This window comes from Bos indicus, chromosome 18, assembly GCF_029378745.1.
Source record: "Bos indicus isolate NIAB-ARS_2022 breed Sahiwal x Tharparkar chromosome 18, NIAB-ARS_B.indTharparkar_mat_pri_1.0, whole genome shotgun sequence".
In the NCBI taxonomy this organism is placed as follows: Eukaryota; Metazoa; Chordata; class Mammalia; order Artiodactyla; family Bovidae; genus Bos; species Bos indicus.
In genome coordinates, this window is record NC_091777.1 from 36,787,507 (window position 1) to 36,806,380 (window position 18,874).

Sequence of the window (18,874 nt, forward strand, 5' to 3'; positions counted from 1 at the left end):
CATGCTGTTGCAATGGCTTAGTCTCCTCCCTTGAGCTATGTCAGGGCATGATTTTCCTCAGAGCTGGGATGAGAGGCTTCCCACTTGCTAAGCAGCAGTGAGCAAGAAAAGAAGGGGAATGTCAGAAGGAGGGGTGCTAACTCTGGTTAAATGGCTCTTGTGTCCTTAGGCATCTACATTTATGATCTCATCTAATTTTCCCAAGACATTCTATAAAGAGACTATTGTTAGGTCCATTTCATAGGTGAGGAAACTGTGGCACAAAGAACTTCAGCAATTTGTTCAAGACTCATTCAGCTGGTAAATAGTAGTGCTAAGAATTGAATCTGCTGGCCCTTCTCTGGTGCTCCAATGGCTAAGACTCCATGCTCCCAATGCAGAGGGCCTGGGTTCCATTCCTAGTCAGGGAACTAGATCCTCCATGCCCCAATTAAGAGTTCACATGCCGCAACTAAAGATCCTGCATGACACAACAAAGACCCGGCACAGCCAAATAAATAATTAAAAAAAAGAAGAAGTGAACCTGCCAACTCAAAGGAAGTTGCTCAAAACCACAGCCATGAGCTGGGAGTATTAAGACTGTGGGCTCCAGAGTCGCGCTGCCTGGGATCAGATCCCAAGCTGCTTGCTAGTGGCTTTTGATCATAGGAATGTTTCTTGACCTCCTGATGTGTCAGTGTCCTCATATATAATAAGAAGATATTAATAACACTTAACCTCATATGCCTATTGTAAGGGTTAAATTTTACTCTTCACTCACTAGGGGAAAATTTTGGAAAACTAACTAGCTTTTTTGCCTCTGGTATCACGAAATCTCACTGAGTTCTTCCTTCACCAGTACTTCCAAGGATTTCAAAAGATTTCACATAGTCATACATCATGTCTATGGATATAGCCATTAATTTTCCTAATTTCTGGGTGACCCTTCTGGCTAAAGAAGATAGAACTTAGATCTCCAGACACTTAAATTCTTTCATAACTGAAAGGGAAATCTCATGAGAGTGAAATTAAAAAGATGATTTTTTTCTCTCCTCTGAAGAACAGCAGACTTTCTATATTTGCCTTTGTCTTAAATATGATCTGAAACATACCAGGCAAGTGAACCATTGTGAGCGATGATTCTCTCACAGTAGGTGTGAGTATTGAGTTTAATGTATTGCAGGATCCAATGCAACTTCTGACTTCCATTTGTGTGTAACATTGTGACTGTTCATCTCAGGAAGAATGTGTCTGATACATAGATGGCATCAGCAGAACATATCTTTTCTCTGAAACTTCTGGTAAATCTCTACCATTGGGAAGATAAACACTGAAAATGCACGCTTCTCTGTCTCCATGGGCCAGTCCAAATCACTTCCTGTGGTGAGAGTGAAAGTGGGGATGAAGGTCTAGGTTGAGTGGGAGACAGGTTTTGCTCCTCCTTACATATTTCTATAATTAGCCAGTTTCCAAAACTGCCTTCTGGCATTTCAAAGCATATTCCATCAATGCTCAGAGTTCTAATCTTCCTGATGTCTATTCCAACAAGTATCCAGCTGTAAACATTGCCGTAGATTTAACTGCTACTTGCTAATTCACTTTACCAACTTGTCCAGGTGCATAGATGAGATGGCTTATTGAAATCCTTTAAGTGAAATTAAAACCCATTTTTACAATGTAGCCAATATCCTTAGTTTCCTATTGGTGTGGAAATCCTTGTGACAGCCACTTTATAAGATTTCTTTAGTAAGTACCCTAATTTCCCAGTGGTCCAGGCCTTGTGCTCTCCCCACCCTCCAGCTCTTCTTTGCAGCGGGGGGGAGTTCTATGGGAGCATGAGACCCACATGTAGCAGCCAGGTGCTGTACACCACCACTTCCTCTTGGCTTCAATTCTCTAACCACCCCTACTTTTCTTTCTACCACTAGACAATGGTGAACTGTCAGCTGGAGCTTTTTTTTTTTTCACTTTCATTTAAAACAATTGAAGTATTGAAGGCAATGGCACCCTACTCCAGTACTCTTGCCTGGAAAATCCCATGGACGGAGGAGCCTGGTGGGCTGCGGTCCATAGGGTCGCTAAGGGTCAGACATGACTGAGCGACTTCACTTTCACTTTTCACTTGCATGCATTGAAGAAGGAAATGGCAACCCACTCCAGTGTTCTTGCCTGGAGAATCCCAGGGACGGGGGAGCCTGGTGGGCTGCAGTCCATGGGGTCGCTGGGAGTTGGACACGACTGAAGCAACTTAGCAGCAGCATACATATAAAAAAGTATATAAAGTACACTAATTTTAATAGTGTAGTTTTATGATTCTTTACATATTTGCCACCACCCAGATCAATACAGAGAAACTTCTAATAACCCATAAAGTTTCCTTTTTTTCCTGCCTAGTCTATACCTGCCCCAGAGGTAAGCACTCTTCTGACATTTTATCAGCATTAGTTTATTTTGATTGTCTTGTGAATCTCATTTTAATGGAATTAAATCCCCATATTTCCAGTAAGTTGATAGATAACAGGCGCTTGGGTAAATTTGGGTGAGATTTTAAGGGGCAAGAATATATCACAGGCTATGTTGTGCCTTCTGTTTCCTGTTGTCTCACATTTCGAGGTGTATGATGTCTGGTATTCTCTTTTAGTGATGTGAAGATTGATCAGTGATATTTCCCATAGGATAAGTCCATAATAAACTTCCCCATCAACCTTCCCTCTGTTGGTTTTAAGTAAGCACTGGTGATTGTTGCCTCGATTGTTGGTATTATTTCATAGAAGTTACCTTTTTCTACACATTAGGAAACAGCTTCAGAGAGGTTTACTGACTTGCCTAATATTATACAGCTAATTAATGATGGATCCAAAATTTAACCCAGACATTCTGACTCCAGACCCAGTCTCTTACCCACTACACGATACTACATCCTGAAAATTTTCCCATCTCAGTAAGCATCTTTTTCCTGTCATTAACACGCACATTTTCCACATCCTCTATAATTTTTAATGATTGCATGATAATATATCATTTGAATGTATCATAATTTTTTCAACTGACCAGCTTACAGTTGTTCTAATTTTTCACTATTTTGAATTATATTAAGATGACTATTCTTATAGCTAAATCTTTGTGCAGACCCATGACAATTTCCTAGGAAAATTTTCTAAAAGTAGAATTTCTTAAAAGCATGTGCATATTTTTAAATGTATTATTGCTAAATTGTCTTCCCAAGAAATTGTTCCAGTTTATATCTTAATGTTTGAGGATATTTGTACCTTCATCAGCACTATTATGCTGTGTGTTATTTTTATCAAACAGATATATAAAGAAATGTTATTGTGTTTTTATTTCCATTTATTCAGTTGATAGGGTTAAATAGTTTTCATATTTTTATTGGCTAAATTTTTATTTGTGCGTGTGCATATGAATTGCTTCTTCCTATCCTTTCTTCATTTTTCCATTGTGGTGTTTATTTTGGTATTTAATTTGTAAAGCTTTATTTACTTATAGATCTTGAACCACTAACATTTATGTTGTAAATATTTTCTTTGGGTTCACATTTTAGTTTTGTTCGCATTTTCTGTTTAACTTGTTTTGAGTTGCAGAAGCTTTTTATTTTGATGTAGGCAAATCTATCTTTTCCTTTATGGTTTCTCTCTTATATAGAAAAGCTTTCTTAAAGCAGCGTCGTATAAATATGAATCTATATATTGTGTTGGCTGAAAAGTTGGTTTGGGGTTTTCTGTATAATCTTACGGAAAACCACAAATGAAGTTTTTGGCAAACCAATATTTTAATCTCTATTCCTTAACATAGAAAATACGGTGAAAGAATTTTAGTTTCATTTCCTTTTTTCTCCATTTCTTCTTTTTTAGTTTCATTTCTTTTATTTAAAGAACTATTTAGTTTTTATTGTACTTTTAGAAATTTAATCTTAACACATTGCTAAATTACCAGTCACTCCAAATGTTTCTCCATCTGTTTCCTCTTATATGGCCCAGTGTCAGCAATAACCTGTGGGTTGTTATATGTCATTGCATTTTTAAAAATCTTCTTTTAAATGTATAGAATTAAGTAACTGTGCTCAAGATATTGAATTGATAATTGGGAAACACCTGGCAAGTGCAATTAAAGCAAAAGATACTGAGTTCATCTGTGAGGGTATTTCCTTCTGAGATTGCCTAGTGTTATTCCTGATCTGTTGTAGACTACACTCCGTGCTCACATATGGCAGATACAGTGTATTCGCTCTCTTCAGCAGAGCTGGACCAACACTACCCAATTCTTTGTTCCTCTAGAACAGTGAGTCTCAAATGGGGGAGTGGAGGGAAGAATTTTGTCCCCCAGGGGACATTGGCAATGTCTGGAGACATTTTTAATTGTTATAGCTGGGGGCAGGGAGGATGTTACTGGCATTAAGTGGGTAGACACTAGGGAAGTTTTTTAACATCCTGCAGTGCCCAGGACAACCCCCTGACCTGGCCAAGAATGTCAGTAGGCCTTCTGTTGATGTGCCCTGTTCTAGAGCTCCTGTTTCTGCTTCATAATATCACAGATGCGTTAATTAAATCCAGGACTGCCACATACAATTGTGCAGGTTGTTCACAGATCAGAAAGTCTGAGAAACATCATTGTATTGAATGGCATGCTCTGGAGCTGTCCCCATACTCAGCTGTGCAGTCATCCTCATGGCCTTAGCTGAATTCCAGCCTATCCCCTATCCCTTAGGTTGCATCTCAGTTGCAACCTAGATTGCCCTCTCACTGGAGAGAGTTGGAAAAAGTTATTCATTCATTTTTGTAATGTAGTTACAAATGCTTTTGCATATGGGAGGTTCTGCACATGGCTAATATTATGTATTTTATACCAATCTTATGAGCATACTTTTTAGTGGATAGCCTTTTCTGATTTTTACTAACTACAGGAGTGTGTCCTTATTAGAGCTTGTGACCACCTTTGAAGCAGTTACATGTATCTCTTTTTTTGCCTTCTGTTTACATTTAATGAACCATAATGAGAACTAAAGTGTATTTTAAAATTATCTCTTGTATTTAGGGAATATTTTATATCCTTTGTTAATATTTATTTCTCATTCTAAGGAAAAAGGGAGAGAAATAAATAGAACTGCTTTTTACTCATTTGTGGCTCTCATTTCAATCTGGAGCTTGGATCAGAAGTCTTTGGTGGAAGAATAGTTTCCGCCTCTGCCTGTAGTAATACCCGAACATTCTCTGAATGCTTATTTAATTTCCTGCTTTTGTCAAGTTCTAAATCATATACATTCCTGAGTTATTTGGTAACTCTTCCTAATGCTCGAAGTTGGTTTTGTTTATCTTGAATATGGTTATTTTTTTTTTCTTAATTTGGGGCGTAAAGTCATCAGTGTAGTTCAGTTTAAAAATATTTTTTGATTATGCACTGAACAGTGGGTTCTGTGCCTGAGGCTGGAGATAGAAGCATGGGAAATCCACAGTCTCTTCCTTCAAGGAGCTTATAGTTTAGTCAGAGAGGTCAGCTCATACACACTTCATTGTGAGGTGACCTGCTAATTTATGGAGAGGCCTGTGTGGAGTGTTGTGGGAGCTCAGAGGAAATAGTCTCGTCTGTCCTTTTTCTGCTCAGACCCTGCAGTTAAATGTGGCAGAGTGCTATGGGGCTACATCAGTTCCGCATCGTTATCAAACACAGCAGGTTAGTTTTTGAAAAACAGCTTTTGTATGTCAGCTTTCAAAGATTTTCAACTAACAGCAAAGCTTGATCTAAAGTGAAAAAGTATGTTGAATGTGTGAATAATTGGATACCAGTCTGGGAGTTCAGTATTCATAGATTTCAGCAGCAATGAATGACTGTCAAGTATTAGAGTTTACATACTTTGAAAGGAGAATTTTTCAGCAAAATTCAGAAAATCAAATGAAATGCTTCTTGCCAAGTTGCCTAGGTTAGCATTAGTATAGTTCAACAAATACTTAGATTAATGTGAATTAAAAATATTAATCTGGCCAAAATTAAAAGTTGAAGCTCAGGCTGAATAATTTTTTTCTTCACTTCTTTCTGTTTTCCTCATGTCAATTTTTTTTAGAGGTATAATTTTAAAAGTTACTTATAGACCTTTCCTTTCCTGATTGTATTAGTAATATGTAATAATTTTGGACAATTTGGAAATTATTAAAAAGTATAAAAAAGTAATCACTGATAATTTCACCATTCAGAAGTAACCATTCTTTGTTTATATTTTGATGTTTCCTTTAGTTTCTTTTTCTTTCTCAGAATTGTAATTATACTGTATGTATGCTGCCTTTTTTACATTTAACATTATTTATAAGCACTTTTCCATGTCATTAAATATTTCTTGAAAATATAAGAGTTATTGGTTATTATAATTAATCAACTGAATTTATAATTTTATTTAATTATCTTCTCAAAAGATATTAGTGTTTAATTAGGTGGTTCTGGTTTCTTACTTTATGAGGAACTTTATGAGGATTATGAAAAGTGTGCTATTGATTATTCTTATACATAAATCCTTTGGTGAATCTTTGAGTCTTTCCTTAGGGTTGGTTCCTACAGGGAAATTACTTGGTCAAAGTATGTGCATGCTTGTACTTTAAGACTCTTGATATTTAGTGCTAAGTTGCCCTCCAGATCTGTACTCTCTTGTCAGTAGTGAAAGAGACTGCCAGTTTCTCACAGAGAAAAATTATTCCATGGCTTCATACCTATCCTCTAACCCTGACCTGCTGCTGCTGCTAAGTCGCTTCAGTCGTGTCCAATTCAGTGCGACCCCGTAGACGGCACGCTACCAGGCTTCCCCGTCCCTGGGATTCTCCAGGCAAAAACACTGGAGTGGGTTGCCATTTCCTTCTCCAATGCATGAAAGTGAAAAGTGAAAGTGAAGTCGCTCAGTCGTATCCGGCTCTTAGCGACCCCATGGAATGCAGCCTACCAGGCTCCTCCATCCTTGGGATTTTCCAGGCAGGAGTACTGGAGTGGGTTGCCGTGGCTTTCTCCGCGAACCCTGACCAGCCATCTCTGAAATGTGTACCTTTGCTCCCAGAATGAATGGAGGAATCTGTCAGAGAATGTTGGAGGGATGGGGCGTGGGTGAAGGAAAAGAGGTCAGGGAGGGACTGATGGATGAAAGGGTGGGTACATGACTCAGAGCTGCCCTGGAAGAGCAACTCAGATCTGGTAGTGTCATCATGACATACAAAGAACAGCACTTTATTTTTAGAGACAGAACGTAGTCTTCTAATCAGCAAGCTTAGACAAGTTCTAGTTTACTCTAGGTCAGAATCGTCGAAAATTGAGAGCAGAAATAGAAAGTCAAATTCACGTTGTTTCATCTGAAGAGTTTACCTTCAGGGAACACTGTAAGAAAGCACAAGGAATTAATATTTGGAATGAGGAATGAGAGGAGAGAACTAAATTTCAGGTCTCTTTTAGACTGCGCCGTGGCAGCTAGTGACACTGAGAATACTGGGGCACAGCAGCTTATACTTCTTGGTTAGAAAGCACCTTTTCTCAAATTACTCTATATGCCCTGAGAAGGGTGGGTCCTGGGCTTTTAAGAGATGTATATTTGTGTGTATTACATATATATATATATATCTCTTACAGCCTGCATAACACTCATTTAATGTGTTTTGTCAACTCTTTCTGTATCATCTGCTTTTGTTTTAGTTCAGTGTTGCCACTTTACAGTGAATCTACGTGATAAGTAGCCCATGATCCCATCCAACTGCAGGATGAAGCCCGTAGTCTGATTCTAGAAAACCTGACTGTCCCTGCCCATAGAGGAGCAGATTCAGCACCAGGCTCTGCTCTGACGAACACCTTCTAGCCAGTGGTAGAAAACAAAGGAAAATGGAATAACTGAATTTGTCCAGCAGGCTACTGTGAGTTAACCCAGTTAGGTTTGCCTGGGATTTAAGATGAGGAGAGGAGCTTTTTTTAAAAAAAATTTTTTTTAATTTGAGTCAGTTTTTTTTTTTTTTTTAACTTTATTTATTTATGGCTGGGCTGGGTCTTGGTTGCTGTGTGAGAGCTTTCTCTAGTTGTGGTGAGCGGTGGCTACTCTTTGTTGTGGTGGGAGGAATTCTCATTATGGTGGCTTCTCATTGCAGAGCACGGGCTCTAGGCGCTTGGACTTCAGTATTTGTGGCGCACGGGCTTAGTTGCTCCGTGGCACGTGGAATCATCCTGGACCATGGAACAAACACGTGTCCCCTGCACTGGCAGGCAGATTCCTACCCACTGTACCACCAGGGAAGTCCAAAGAGAGACGCTTTTAAACAGCTGCATAGAATTTTATAGTATAGATGCACCACAGTTCACTTATTCAGCCGTTTGTGGCTGAAACTTCTTTTTTTTTTTCTATTTTTTTCCCATGACACGCAGTGCTGCAATATAAATACTCATATATGTGGGCCAATGGAAATATTTATTAGATATGTATATATGCAAAGTTCATATATATGTACATATTAAAGTACTGGGCCTTTATTTCTGTGAGATTGATACTTGCCAAAATGGATTCACTCAGTCACTGGCTGTTTCTATTTTAAACTGTTTATATACTAGCAGATTACTTCCTGAAATTGTAGGTGAGATAGGGCTTTTTGAAGCCCCCTGCTATGTCTGTTGTCAAATAGAGAAAAATATCTTTTGAAAATTGCTTTTCAAGGAGAGTGGACTAAAAATGCCTTCTTTTGTGTTATTTTGTTGTTTGTCTTGACTGCGATGGGAAGAAAGGCATTTTAAGTAATAAATTCCTGGGAATTCCGTGGCTGTCCAGTGGATGGGACTCCACAGTTTCATTGCCAAGGCCGTGGGTTCAATTCCTGGATGGGGAACTAATGTCTTGCAAGCTGCACAGCAGCAGCCAAAAAAAGTAATAAATTATTAATGCGTTTTGCTATTAAATAACATATAATACTAGTCAAGGAATGACAAATTGCTTTTAGAAGTATCTTGCTCAACGAAACTTGTTTAAAGGTGCAGCATTATAATCAATCACCTTAAGGGCATTCTAATTAATTAGTTTCCAGAAATATTTAAACTTTTAATTTACTAATTTTAAAATGTTAGTTTAAAGGGTTCAGCAATATGTGAACCGTGAACTTGCAGATGTTCAAGCTGGTTTTAGAAAAGGCAGAGGAACCAGAGATCAAATTGCCAACATCCGCTGGATCATCAAAAAAGCAAGAGAGTTCCAGAAAAACATCTATTTATGCTTTATTGACTATGCCAAAGCCTTTGACTGTGTGGATCACAATAAACTGTGGAAAATTCTGAAAGAGATGGGAACCAGACCACCTGACTTGCCTCTTGAGAAACCGATATGCAGGTCAGGAAGCAACAATTAGAACTGGACATGGAACAACAGACTGGTTCCAAATAGGGAAAGGAGTACATCAACGCTGTATATTGTCCCCCTGCTTCTTTAACTTATACGCAGAGTACATCATGAGAAACACTGGGCTGGAAGAAGCACAAGCTGGAATCAAGATTGCCAGGAGAAATATCATTAACCTTAGATATGCAGATGACACCTCCCTTATGGCAGAAAGTAAAGAGAAGCTCAGAAGTCTCTTGGTGAAAGTGAAAGAGGAGAGTGAAAAAGTTGGCTTAAAGCTCAACATTCAGAAAACTAAGATCATAGCATTTGGTCCCATCACTTCATGGGAAGTAGATGGGGAAACAGTGGAAACAGTGTTAGACTTTATTTTTTTGGGCTCCAAATCACTGCAGATGGTGATTGCAACCATGAAATTAAAAGATGCTTACTCCTTGGAAGAAAAGTTATGACCAACCTAGATAGCATATTGAAAAGCAGAGACATTACTTTGCCAACAAAGGTCCTTCTAGTCAAGGCTATGGTTTTTCCAGTGGTCATGTATGGATGTGAGAGTTGGACTGTGAAGAAGGCTGAGCACCGAAGAACTGATGCTTTTGAACTGTGGTTGGAGAAGACTCTTGAGAGTCCCTTGGACTGCAAGGAGATCCAACCAGTCCATTCTAAAGGAGATCAGCCCTGGGTGTTAAGGAATGATGCTAAAACTGAAACTCCAGTACTTTGGCCACCTCATGTGAAGAGTTGACTCATTGGAAAAGATTTTGATGCTGGGACGGATTGGGGGCAGGAGGAGAAGGAGACGACAGAGGATGAGATGGCTGGATGGCATCACTGACTCAGTGGACGTGAATTTGAGTGAACTCCGAGAGTTGGTGATGGACAAGGAGGCCTGGCGTGCTGCGATTCATGGGGTCACAAAGAGTCAGACACGACTGAGTGACTGAACTGAACTGAACTGAAGGGCTTTTTGCTTCATAGCATATGTTGTGGTTCCCTTATATGTAGTAAAAGAGTTCGGAACACAATGGCTTAAAACAGCCACCATTTGGGGACTCCCTGGAGGTCCAGTGGTTGAGACTCTGCTTTCCAATGCAAGGGGTGCAGGTTCAATCCCTGGTTGGGGAGCTAGTGTCCCACTTGCCACGGGATATGGCCATAATTCAAGAACAAAACAAAAAACTACCACAATTTATTTGTTCAAAATTCTGTGAACCACATAATACTTGGCAGGGACATCTCATCTCTGCTCCACATGGTGTTGTCCGGGCTCAGCTGGTGGCCCTTTTACTGCCTTCAGATCAGCTAAGCTCACCCAGGAGGTTGCATTCAGCTGGGACCTTGACTGGAGCACCCTGGTGCTCCTCCATATGGCTTCTGCCTGTTCTTACGTGTGGATGGTCATCATTTAGCAGTCTAAGCCAAACTTTTCAGTATGGTGAATGGTTTCCCAGAGAACAGAAACAGAAGCTGCCAGGCCTCTTAAGAGCTAAACCTATTATACTGAGTGAAGTAAGCCAGAAGGAAAAACACCAATACAGTATAATAACGCATATATATGGAATGTAGAAAGATGGTAACAATAACCCTGTGTACGAGACAGCAAAAGAGATACTGATGTATAGAACAGTCTTATGGACTCTATGGGAGAGGGAGAGGGTGGGAAGATTTGGGAGAATGGCATTGAAACATGTAAAATATCATGTATGAAATGAGATGCCAGTCCAGGTTCGATGCATGATACTGGATGCTTGGGGCTAGTGCTCTGGGACGACCCAGAGGGATGGTATGGGAAGGGAGGAGGGAGGAGGGTTCAGGATGGGGAACACATGTATACCTGTGGTGGATTCATTTTGATATTTGGCAAAACTAATACAATTATGTAAAGTTTAAAAATAAAATACAATTTAAAATAAAAATAAAGGTTAAGAAGTAAAATACAGCATGGGCCATAGACTCATAATATGTAGCTTCTCTAATAGGGCCTCAACTCTTAAAATTTGTTGGACATAAAAGCGGTGCTAATTTAATTGGTAACTGTGATTGAGTAAATCTACTGTAAAAATGGAAAAAAAAAAAAAAAGAGCTAAACCTAGAATTGGCTTAGTATGTCTTCTGCCACAATATGCTATCAAAGTCAGTCCCCAAACCAGCCCAGGTTCAAGGGGAAGGGAAGTAGCCTCTGATTCTTGATGAGAGAAACCACATTCAGGGATGGAGTATTGGTAAACATATCTGCATACTAGTGCATGCTTATTTTGTTTGTTGACAGAAGCCTAACAATACATGGATATATATAGGTATATAAAGAAAAATCCAGTCTCTGCCAAATATTATAGTTAATATTCTTACCTCCCGAGGTAAACAATGATAATAGTTTGGTATGTATTCTTTCACACCTCTTCCTGTGTTCCTACAGATATAAGCAAACATGTGGGCTTTTTACACTGGCCTTCTTTTACAAAAAACAGAATCTTAACATACTATTATTTTTACTCTAAGTATATATTATTACATATTATTAGTCTGCAGTTTGCTTTCTTTGAAATCAACTTTACCAAGTTGTAATTTACATCCAATAAATGCCCCCATTTCAAGTGTACATTTCAATGAGGTTTGCTGTAAACTCATGTAACTATCACTACAGTCAAAATATAGAACATTTTTGTCACCTTAGAAAGCTCCTTTGTTCCCACATCATCTCCCATTTCACACCCCAACTCAGACAACCACTGATATGCATTCTGCTGCTGTAGATTAGATTTGTTTTTTAGAGTTTTATGTAAATGGAATCATAAAGTGTATACCCTTTTGTGTCTGAATTCTTTTGCTCAGCGAAAGTTTTTGCCATTCATCCTTGTTGTGTATATTAGTAGTTCACTATTTTTTATTACTAAGTAGTAGTACTATATTTGAATGTACCAGAATCATTCATACATTTACCTGTTGATGGACATTCAAGTTGTTTCCAGTTTTGAGCTATTCTGAGTGTAGTTGCTGTGAATATTCTGGTACAAGTCTTAGTGTGAAGATATGTGGTGGTGGTGCATGCTCAGTCATGTCCGACTCTTTACTCTGGACTTTAGCCCACCAGGCTTCTCCATATAATTTTCCAGGCAGGAATACTGGAGTGGGTTGCCATATCCTTCTCCAGCAGATCTTCCTGACCCAGGAATCAAGCTGTGTGTGTGTGTGTGTGTGTGTGTGTGTGTGTGTGTGTGTGTGTGTGTGTGTGTCTTGGGTAAGTACTAGGAATGGAATTGCTGGATCATATAATAGGTGTATAAAAATCTACCTAAATGTTTTCCAAAGGAATTGTATCATTTTACATTATGACCAGCAAGATATGAGAGTTCCAGCTGCTCCATATCCTTACCAACACTTAATATCATTCTTTAAAATTTTTTGCCATTTTAAAAGATGTGTAGTGTTATGTTATTATAGTTTTAATTTATATTTCCCTGATGACTACTTATGTTGAGCTCTTGTCTTTTCGTGTGCTTATTTTCTACTCCTGTATCTCTTTCTTGAAGTAACTGTTAAGATCTTTTTCCATTTCTTAATTGGATTGTTTCTCTTTATTTTTCCAAGTATTTATTGAGTTGTAAGAGTCCTTTGTATGGAGTAAATACAAGTCCTTTGTCACGTATATGTATTGCTAATAGTTTCTACCAGTGTTTTCTTTAATGGTGTCTTTTGAGGAGATACAACTTTTTCTGGTGAAAATATTTATCATAATATTAATGATGATATTAATTTATTATGAAAAAACATACAATTAGTTATATATTTTAGCTCATTTACAGCTTAAGAACAAATTTAAAATTTTAATGGCAACAAAAATATCAAATTGATGACATTATTTTGATATGATACATCATGTGTTGCTAAAATGAGAAAGGAGATGAAGTCACTGCTCACAGTGTAAATATGGTTCTGATGTTATGGTGAAGAATTTTTTTTTAGAGCAGCATGCCCAAATTTTTGTATGTTGTATGATGAACGCTTACTCCCATATTTTCCCTCTGTATCAACTGTTACAAACCCCTTGCTTTGAAGTCAGGCTGCTCTTTTCAAATCTGAAAGCTGCCACTTCTTGAGTTTTGAATATGTGACCATAGGCCAGTTATTTAACATCTCTGTCTCAGTTTCTTCATTTGTACAATGATCATTGTAATAAGACTTATTTCATAGAGTGGATCTCCTGCCTTGCAGGCAGATTCTTGACCGTCTGAGCCACCAGGAAAGCCCCATTAGTAAATTATCCTATAAGAATTGCTTTAGTTGAATCCCATAATTTTGATATGTTTTCATTGAAAAATATTTTCTAACTTTGCTTGTGATCTCTTTTTCTACCATGGCTTTCTTAGAAATGTGGTGTTTTTTGTTTAAACTTCAGGTATTTTTCCTGTCTTTTCATTCATTGTATTTTTCTTTACCTCACTGAGCACAGCTATAGTTGCTGCTTTAAAATCTGTCTCTGATCACTGAAATGTCTATATCATTCAGTCCTGGCTTCTGTTGAGTATCTTTCTCCTTGAGAATGGGTCATATTGCACATCAGTTTGGATTATGTCCTGGACATTATTAAATTATGTTGAGAAGGCTATGGATTCTGTTATAGTCCTTCAAAGTGTTAAATTTTTGTTTTAGCAGGCAAGTAAATTAGACTGAAACTTCAGATTTTGTCTTACCTGAAGCAGGCAGTAATTCAAATCTCACTTCAGTTCTTCTAGTTTTAGCCGCAAGCTGCTTTGTGGCTGGTCTGTACATAATTTCAGCACATTTCCCTGAGATCCAAGAGAAACATACTTACCTTCCTTATAGTCTTTGTCCTACTTTTTTGTTGCTTTGGGAGAAAATAACGTTATAAAAGAAGAAGCCATCATTCTCATCCTTTTTTAAACCCAGGCCAGGTTGCTATGGCCTGGCTTAGCTCAGGAAACCAAAATCATAAAGAGCTATATGTGCTGTGTTAAGGGATTTTGATTTATGTTGACTTTATTATTTTTTTAATATTATTTTTATTAGTCTTTGAATTCCATGTTTCATTTAGTCATTTAAGTAAGTAGTAAATTGGGATCATTTATACTTTAGTTTCTCCTAGGTAAATGAACAGTATCAGTCTTGACACTGACACAGATCATAGACACATGACATAGAGAACATAAACAATTTACTTATCCATAACTATATCATTCTTAGCCAAAGAATAACATCCTTGTACCATAAATTTCCTAATTTACATTTGTTTTTAAAGTATATTAATAGAATTTCTTGCCTAAGCACTTTTCTATGGTTGAACAAAGTTTCACCAATTTCATCTTTATATATTATTTCATTGATCCAATTATAAACATAAAAAGAAAATATATGAACATAAAACAAGATATTTGTATATTCCTGACAGATGTCTGTAGGGTTACCTGGAACAGAGGCAATGGGTCTCCATTTGCATTGGACCTCAGAGTTCCAGACATATGTTGAGTTTAAATGGAAGTCAGGGAGAGATTTTAAGAAGGGAAGAATTGATCATAATTACTTTTTAGCAAAATCATTTTGGCTGCTATGTGAAGGATGAGAATGAGATAAGATTAGAAGGGAGACTGATAGGATGTTGTTGGACAGTCTGTTAGAGATGGATATTGAGTGAGGGTTTACATGTGATAAAGAGGGAAAATGATGTCCCCAGATAGGAAAGAAAGTGTGAGAACAGAACAAAAGTGGGATGCTTGTACTGCATATGGAGAATAGAGACTTGACCTGTCTCCCTGCAGCAAATTGTGTTGGGTGCCTTGGGGAAGTGAGGCTAGATAGAGAGGGTGGGGCAGACCGCAAAGAGCCTTGAAGACTGGGCAGAGGAGTTAGGACTTGATGTGATGGGCATTTGGGAATCACTATGGATTCTTAAGGAAGGAAACAATGTGATGAGAGATGTATAGGTGTGGTTGGCAGGGGCATGAAACATGAGTGAAGAAAGGAGAGGCTGGAGCCAGAGAGATAGCTAAGAGGCTGTTGTGGTATTCCCTGGCATAAAGAGATGAAGACTTTGATTAGAGGGATGTCTGTGAGAATGGTGAGAAAAAGTAGATATTATAGGCAATTCAGAGGAAGAAATGAGAGACTGTCATCTTTTTTAACATGTAGTGGAGATGAAGTTATAATCCACCCAGCAATTCTACCTAGTGTAGTCCACCCAGTTATTCCTTCTCATAGAAATGTTGAGAGGCTCAAATGAAATAAAATACACACACACACACACACACAAAATCACTTAGAAACATTTGAGTATCATTATAGAGATATATTTATGGCTATATTAATTCCTGTACTGAGGTTGCCAGAGACCAATGAAGAGAGGTAGGACTATCTACAATGGCAGTCATTGGGTAGGGAAATAGGAATTTGATGTATAGATTTAACCTTTCTCTGTCAGGAGTATGCACTGCCACCCCAGAGTCATAACTTCCTCAGTTTTGATCTTGACTCTTAACATTTAATAGCTATGAACAAGTTCCATAACCTCTCTATTCCTTTTCTGTAAAATGGGGATAGTTATGGTAGCTTCCTGATAGCATGGTTATGAAATTAAAAAGATAATATATGTAAAGTGTTCACAACAAGCATCTTTCATGGTAAGGGGTGAATAAATGTTGCTATTATTTTCTTTTGTTATTTTTCAGTTAGTATAATGTATTCCTCCATTCTCCCATGGCCAAAGCCAACCCGGAATAAACAGCCCTTCAGACAAGTAAAATGTATGATCATCCTGTCCTATTCAAGAATGCAAATCAGAGTTGAGGACGCTGCCGGCGCAGTCCGTGGGGAGGCTAGGTGGCTGCGTGTTGGGGGCGATGTCCTTGGAGGTGGTCAGGGCGGCCGCAGGGATGGCGCTCGCAGAACTGTATGTCTCCGACCGAAAGGGAAATGATGTTACCGGTGATGGAACCAAGGAGAAACCTTTTAAAACAGGCCTTAAGGCTTTGATGACAGTTGGAAAAGAACCCTTTCCTACCATTTACGTAGATTCACAAAAAGAAAATGAGAGGTGGGATGTTATTTCTAAGTCCCAGATGAAGAACATTAGGAAGCTGTGGCACAGGGAGCAGATGAAGAGTGAGTCCCGGGAGAAGAAAGAGGCAGAAGACAATTTGCGAAGAGAGAAGAACCTGGAAGAAGCAAAGAAGATTACCATTAAAAATGACCCAAGTCTTCCAGAGCCGAAATGTATGAAGATTCGGGAACTAAAAGGATATAGAGGCCAAAGGATAAAGGTGTTTGGCTGGGTCCACAGGCTGTGTAGGCAAGGAAAGAATTTAATGTTTCTGGTGTTGCGGCACGGTACGGGTTTTCTCCAGTGTGTCCTGTCAGATGATTTGTGTCAGTGTTACAATGGCGTTGTCTTGTCCACTGAGAGCAGTGTCGCAGTGTATGGAATGCTGAATCTTACCCCAAAGGGCAAGCAGGCTCCGGGGGGCCACGAGCTGATCTGCGACTTCTGGGAGCTGATCGGGTTGGCCCCTGCCGGAGGTGCTGACAACTTGATCAACGAGGAGTCCGATGTGGACGTCCAGCTCAACAACAGACACATGATGATCTGGGGGGAGAACATGTCCAAAATCCTGAAGGCGCGCTCCGTGATCACCAGGTGCTTCAGAGACCACTTCTTCGACAGGGGGTACCATGAAATCACTCCTCCAACGTTGGTGCAAACACAGGTGGAAGGCGGCGCCACGCTCTTCAAGCTCGACTATTTTGGGGAAGAGGCGTATCTGACGCAGTCCTCTCAGCTCTACCTGGAGACCTGCATTCCAGCTCTGGGGGACGTCTTTTGCATTGCACAGTCATACAGGGCAGAACAGTCCAGAACACGAAGGCACCTGGCTGAATACACTCACGTGGAAGCCGAGTGTCCTTTCCTGACCTTCGAGGAGCTCCTGAACCGCCTGGAGGACTTGGTGTGTGACGTGGTCGATAGAGTCCTGAAATCACCCGCAGGAAACATAGTGCGCGACCTCAACCTGAATTTTAAGCCCCCTAAACAGCCTTTCAAACAGATGAACTATTCAGATGCGATTGTGTGGCTGAAAGAACACAACATAAAGAAAGAAGACGGAACTTTCTATGAATTTGGAGAGGACATCCCGGAAGCTCCAGAGAGACTGATGATGGACACCATCAACGAGTCCATCTTGCTGTGTCGCATTCCCGTGGAGATCAAGTCCTTCTACATGCAGCGCTGTCCCGAGGACCCCCGGCTCACCGAATCTGTCGACGTGTTGATGCCCAATGTTGGTGAGATCGTGGGTGGTTCCATGCGTATCTGGGATAATGAAGAGATCTTGGCAAGTTACAAAAGAGAAGGAATTGACCCCACTCCCTATTACTGGTACACGGATCAGAGAAAATATGGCACGTGTCCACATGGCGGCTATGGCCTGGGCTTGGAACGATTCTTAACCTGGATTCTGGACAGATACCATATCTGAGATGTGTGTTTGTACCCTCGGTTTGTCCAGCGGTGCAAGCCATGATCAGTCCCCCCAACCCCCAGAGCTTTAAGGAGAGAACATGGTTCATGGAAGGAACAGACTGCCTCTTAAAAAAAAAAAGCCAAAATCTTCCCCCCGCTTTTTTTTTTTTAATTCCACTGGGGTATGTCCGTTTCTGTTTTCTCTTTTTTATTCCTGCTACCACAAAAGCAGTTCAAAACATTTTGAATACCAAGTAACATTGATGTTATAATTTTAAAGAAAAAATACCCATTACAAAGTTTGGGAGAAACTGTGGCATGTAGCTTTGCAGTTAGGAGTATGTCTCAGCACTTTATCCACCTTTAGGTTACAATCTTTATGTTGTATATACCACATATATCATTAAATAATTTTAAATTATGATCTGAGACATTCCAGTAATTTAATCTCTCTGTCCTTTTAAGTATAAATGGAATTCTTTTAATTTCTACCACTTTATCGTATCAATGAGTTCAACACCTTGGGGAAAAATTGATAATATGCTGTAAAAATCTGCTAGTATTAGAACAGAGCCTAAATCAGTAGATACAGGAATGATATGATTACAATCTTTTGCATCCGTTGTGAATCTTTCCTAAATCTCATAGCTGCTTATAACTCTAAAGCATACAAATTGGTGTGGAGGAATTTGTAAAAATGGAATTACCTTAAACAGTTGGAAGTGACAGCAAGTTTTTTGGCACATCAGTGAACAGCTTTCTTTATCGCATTAGTTTAAAGAGGCAGGGTGATCTCTCTCTCCTGGTAGTTCCACAGTAATTCAGAACAGAGAAGTTCCCAAAGCGTTTGCAGCTGGCATCTTAAGGACAGCCCTCCGTGGTGGTTGGTGTCACCCCACATACTGTGTCTTTAGATCTAATTTCTCCTACCTTATTAACTCTCAGGCTTACTGAATGGCTTCCTTTCAGGTTTGGTTAATTTCTCCCCTCAAATGCATGTCAGTGTATTCTCAATAAGCTCTATTCCCAGCAATCAATAAATGGACACATGTAAAAACTCAAAAAAAAAAAAAAAA

General features: G+C 39.2%; 1 protein-coding gene and 1 pseudogene across 2 annotated transcripts in view; both read left to right on the forward strand.

Annotated features, from left to right (window-relative positions):
- TANGO6 (transport and golgi organization 6 homolog) overlaps window positions 1–18,874 on the forward strand; it is a 184,462-nt gene that overhangs the window by 100,921 nt on the left and 64,667 nt on the right. The gene's annotated exons all lie outside the window — the stretch shown is intronic.
- On the forward strand, window positions 15,892–18,855 carry LOC109572270 (asparagine--tRNA ligase, cytoplasmic pseudogene; annotated as a pseudogene).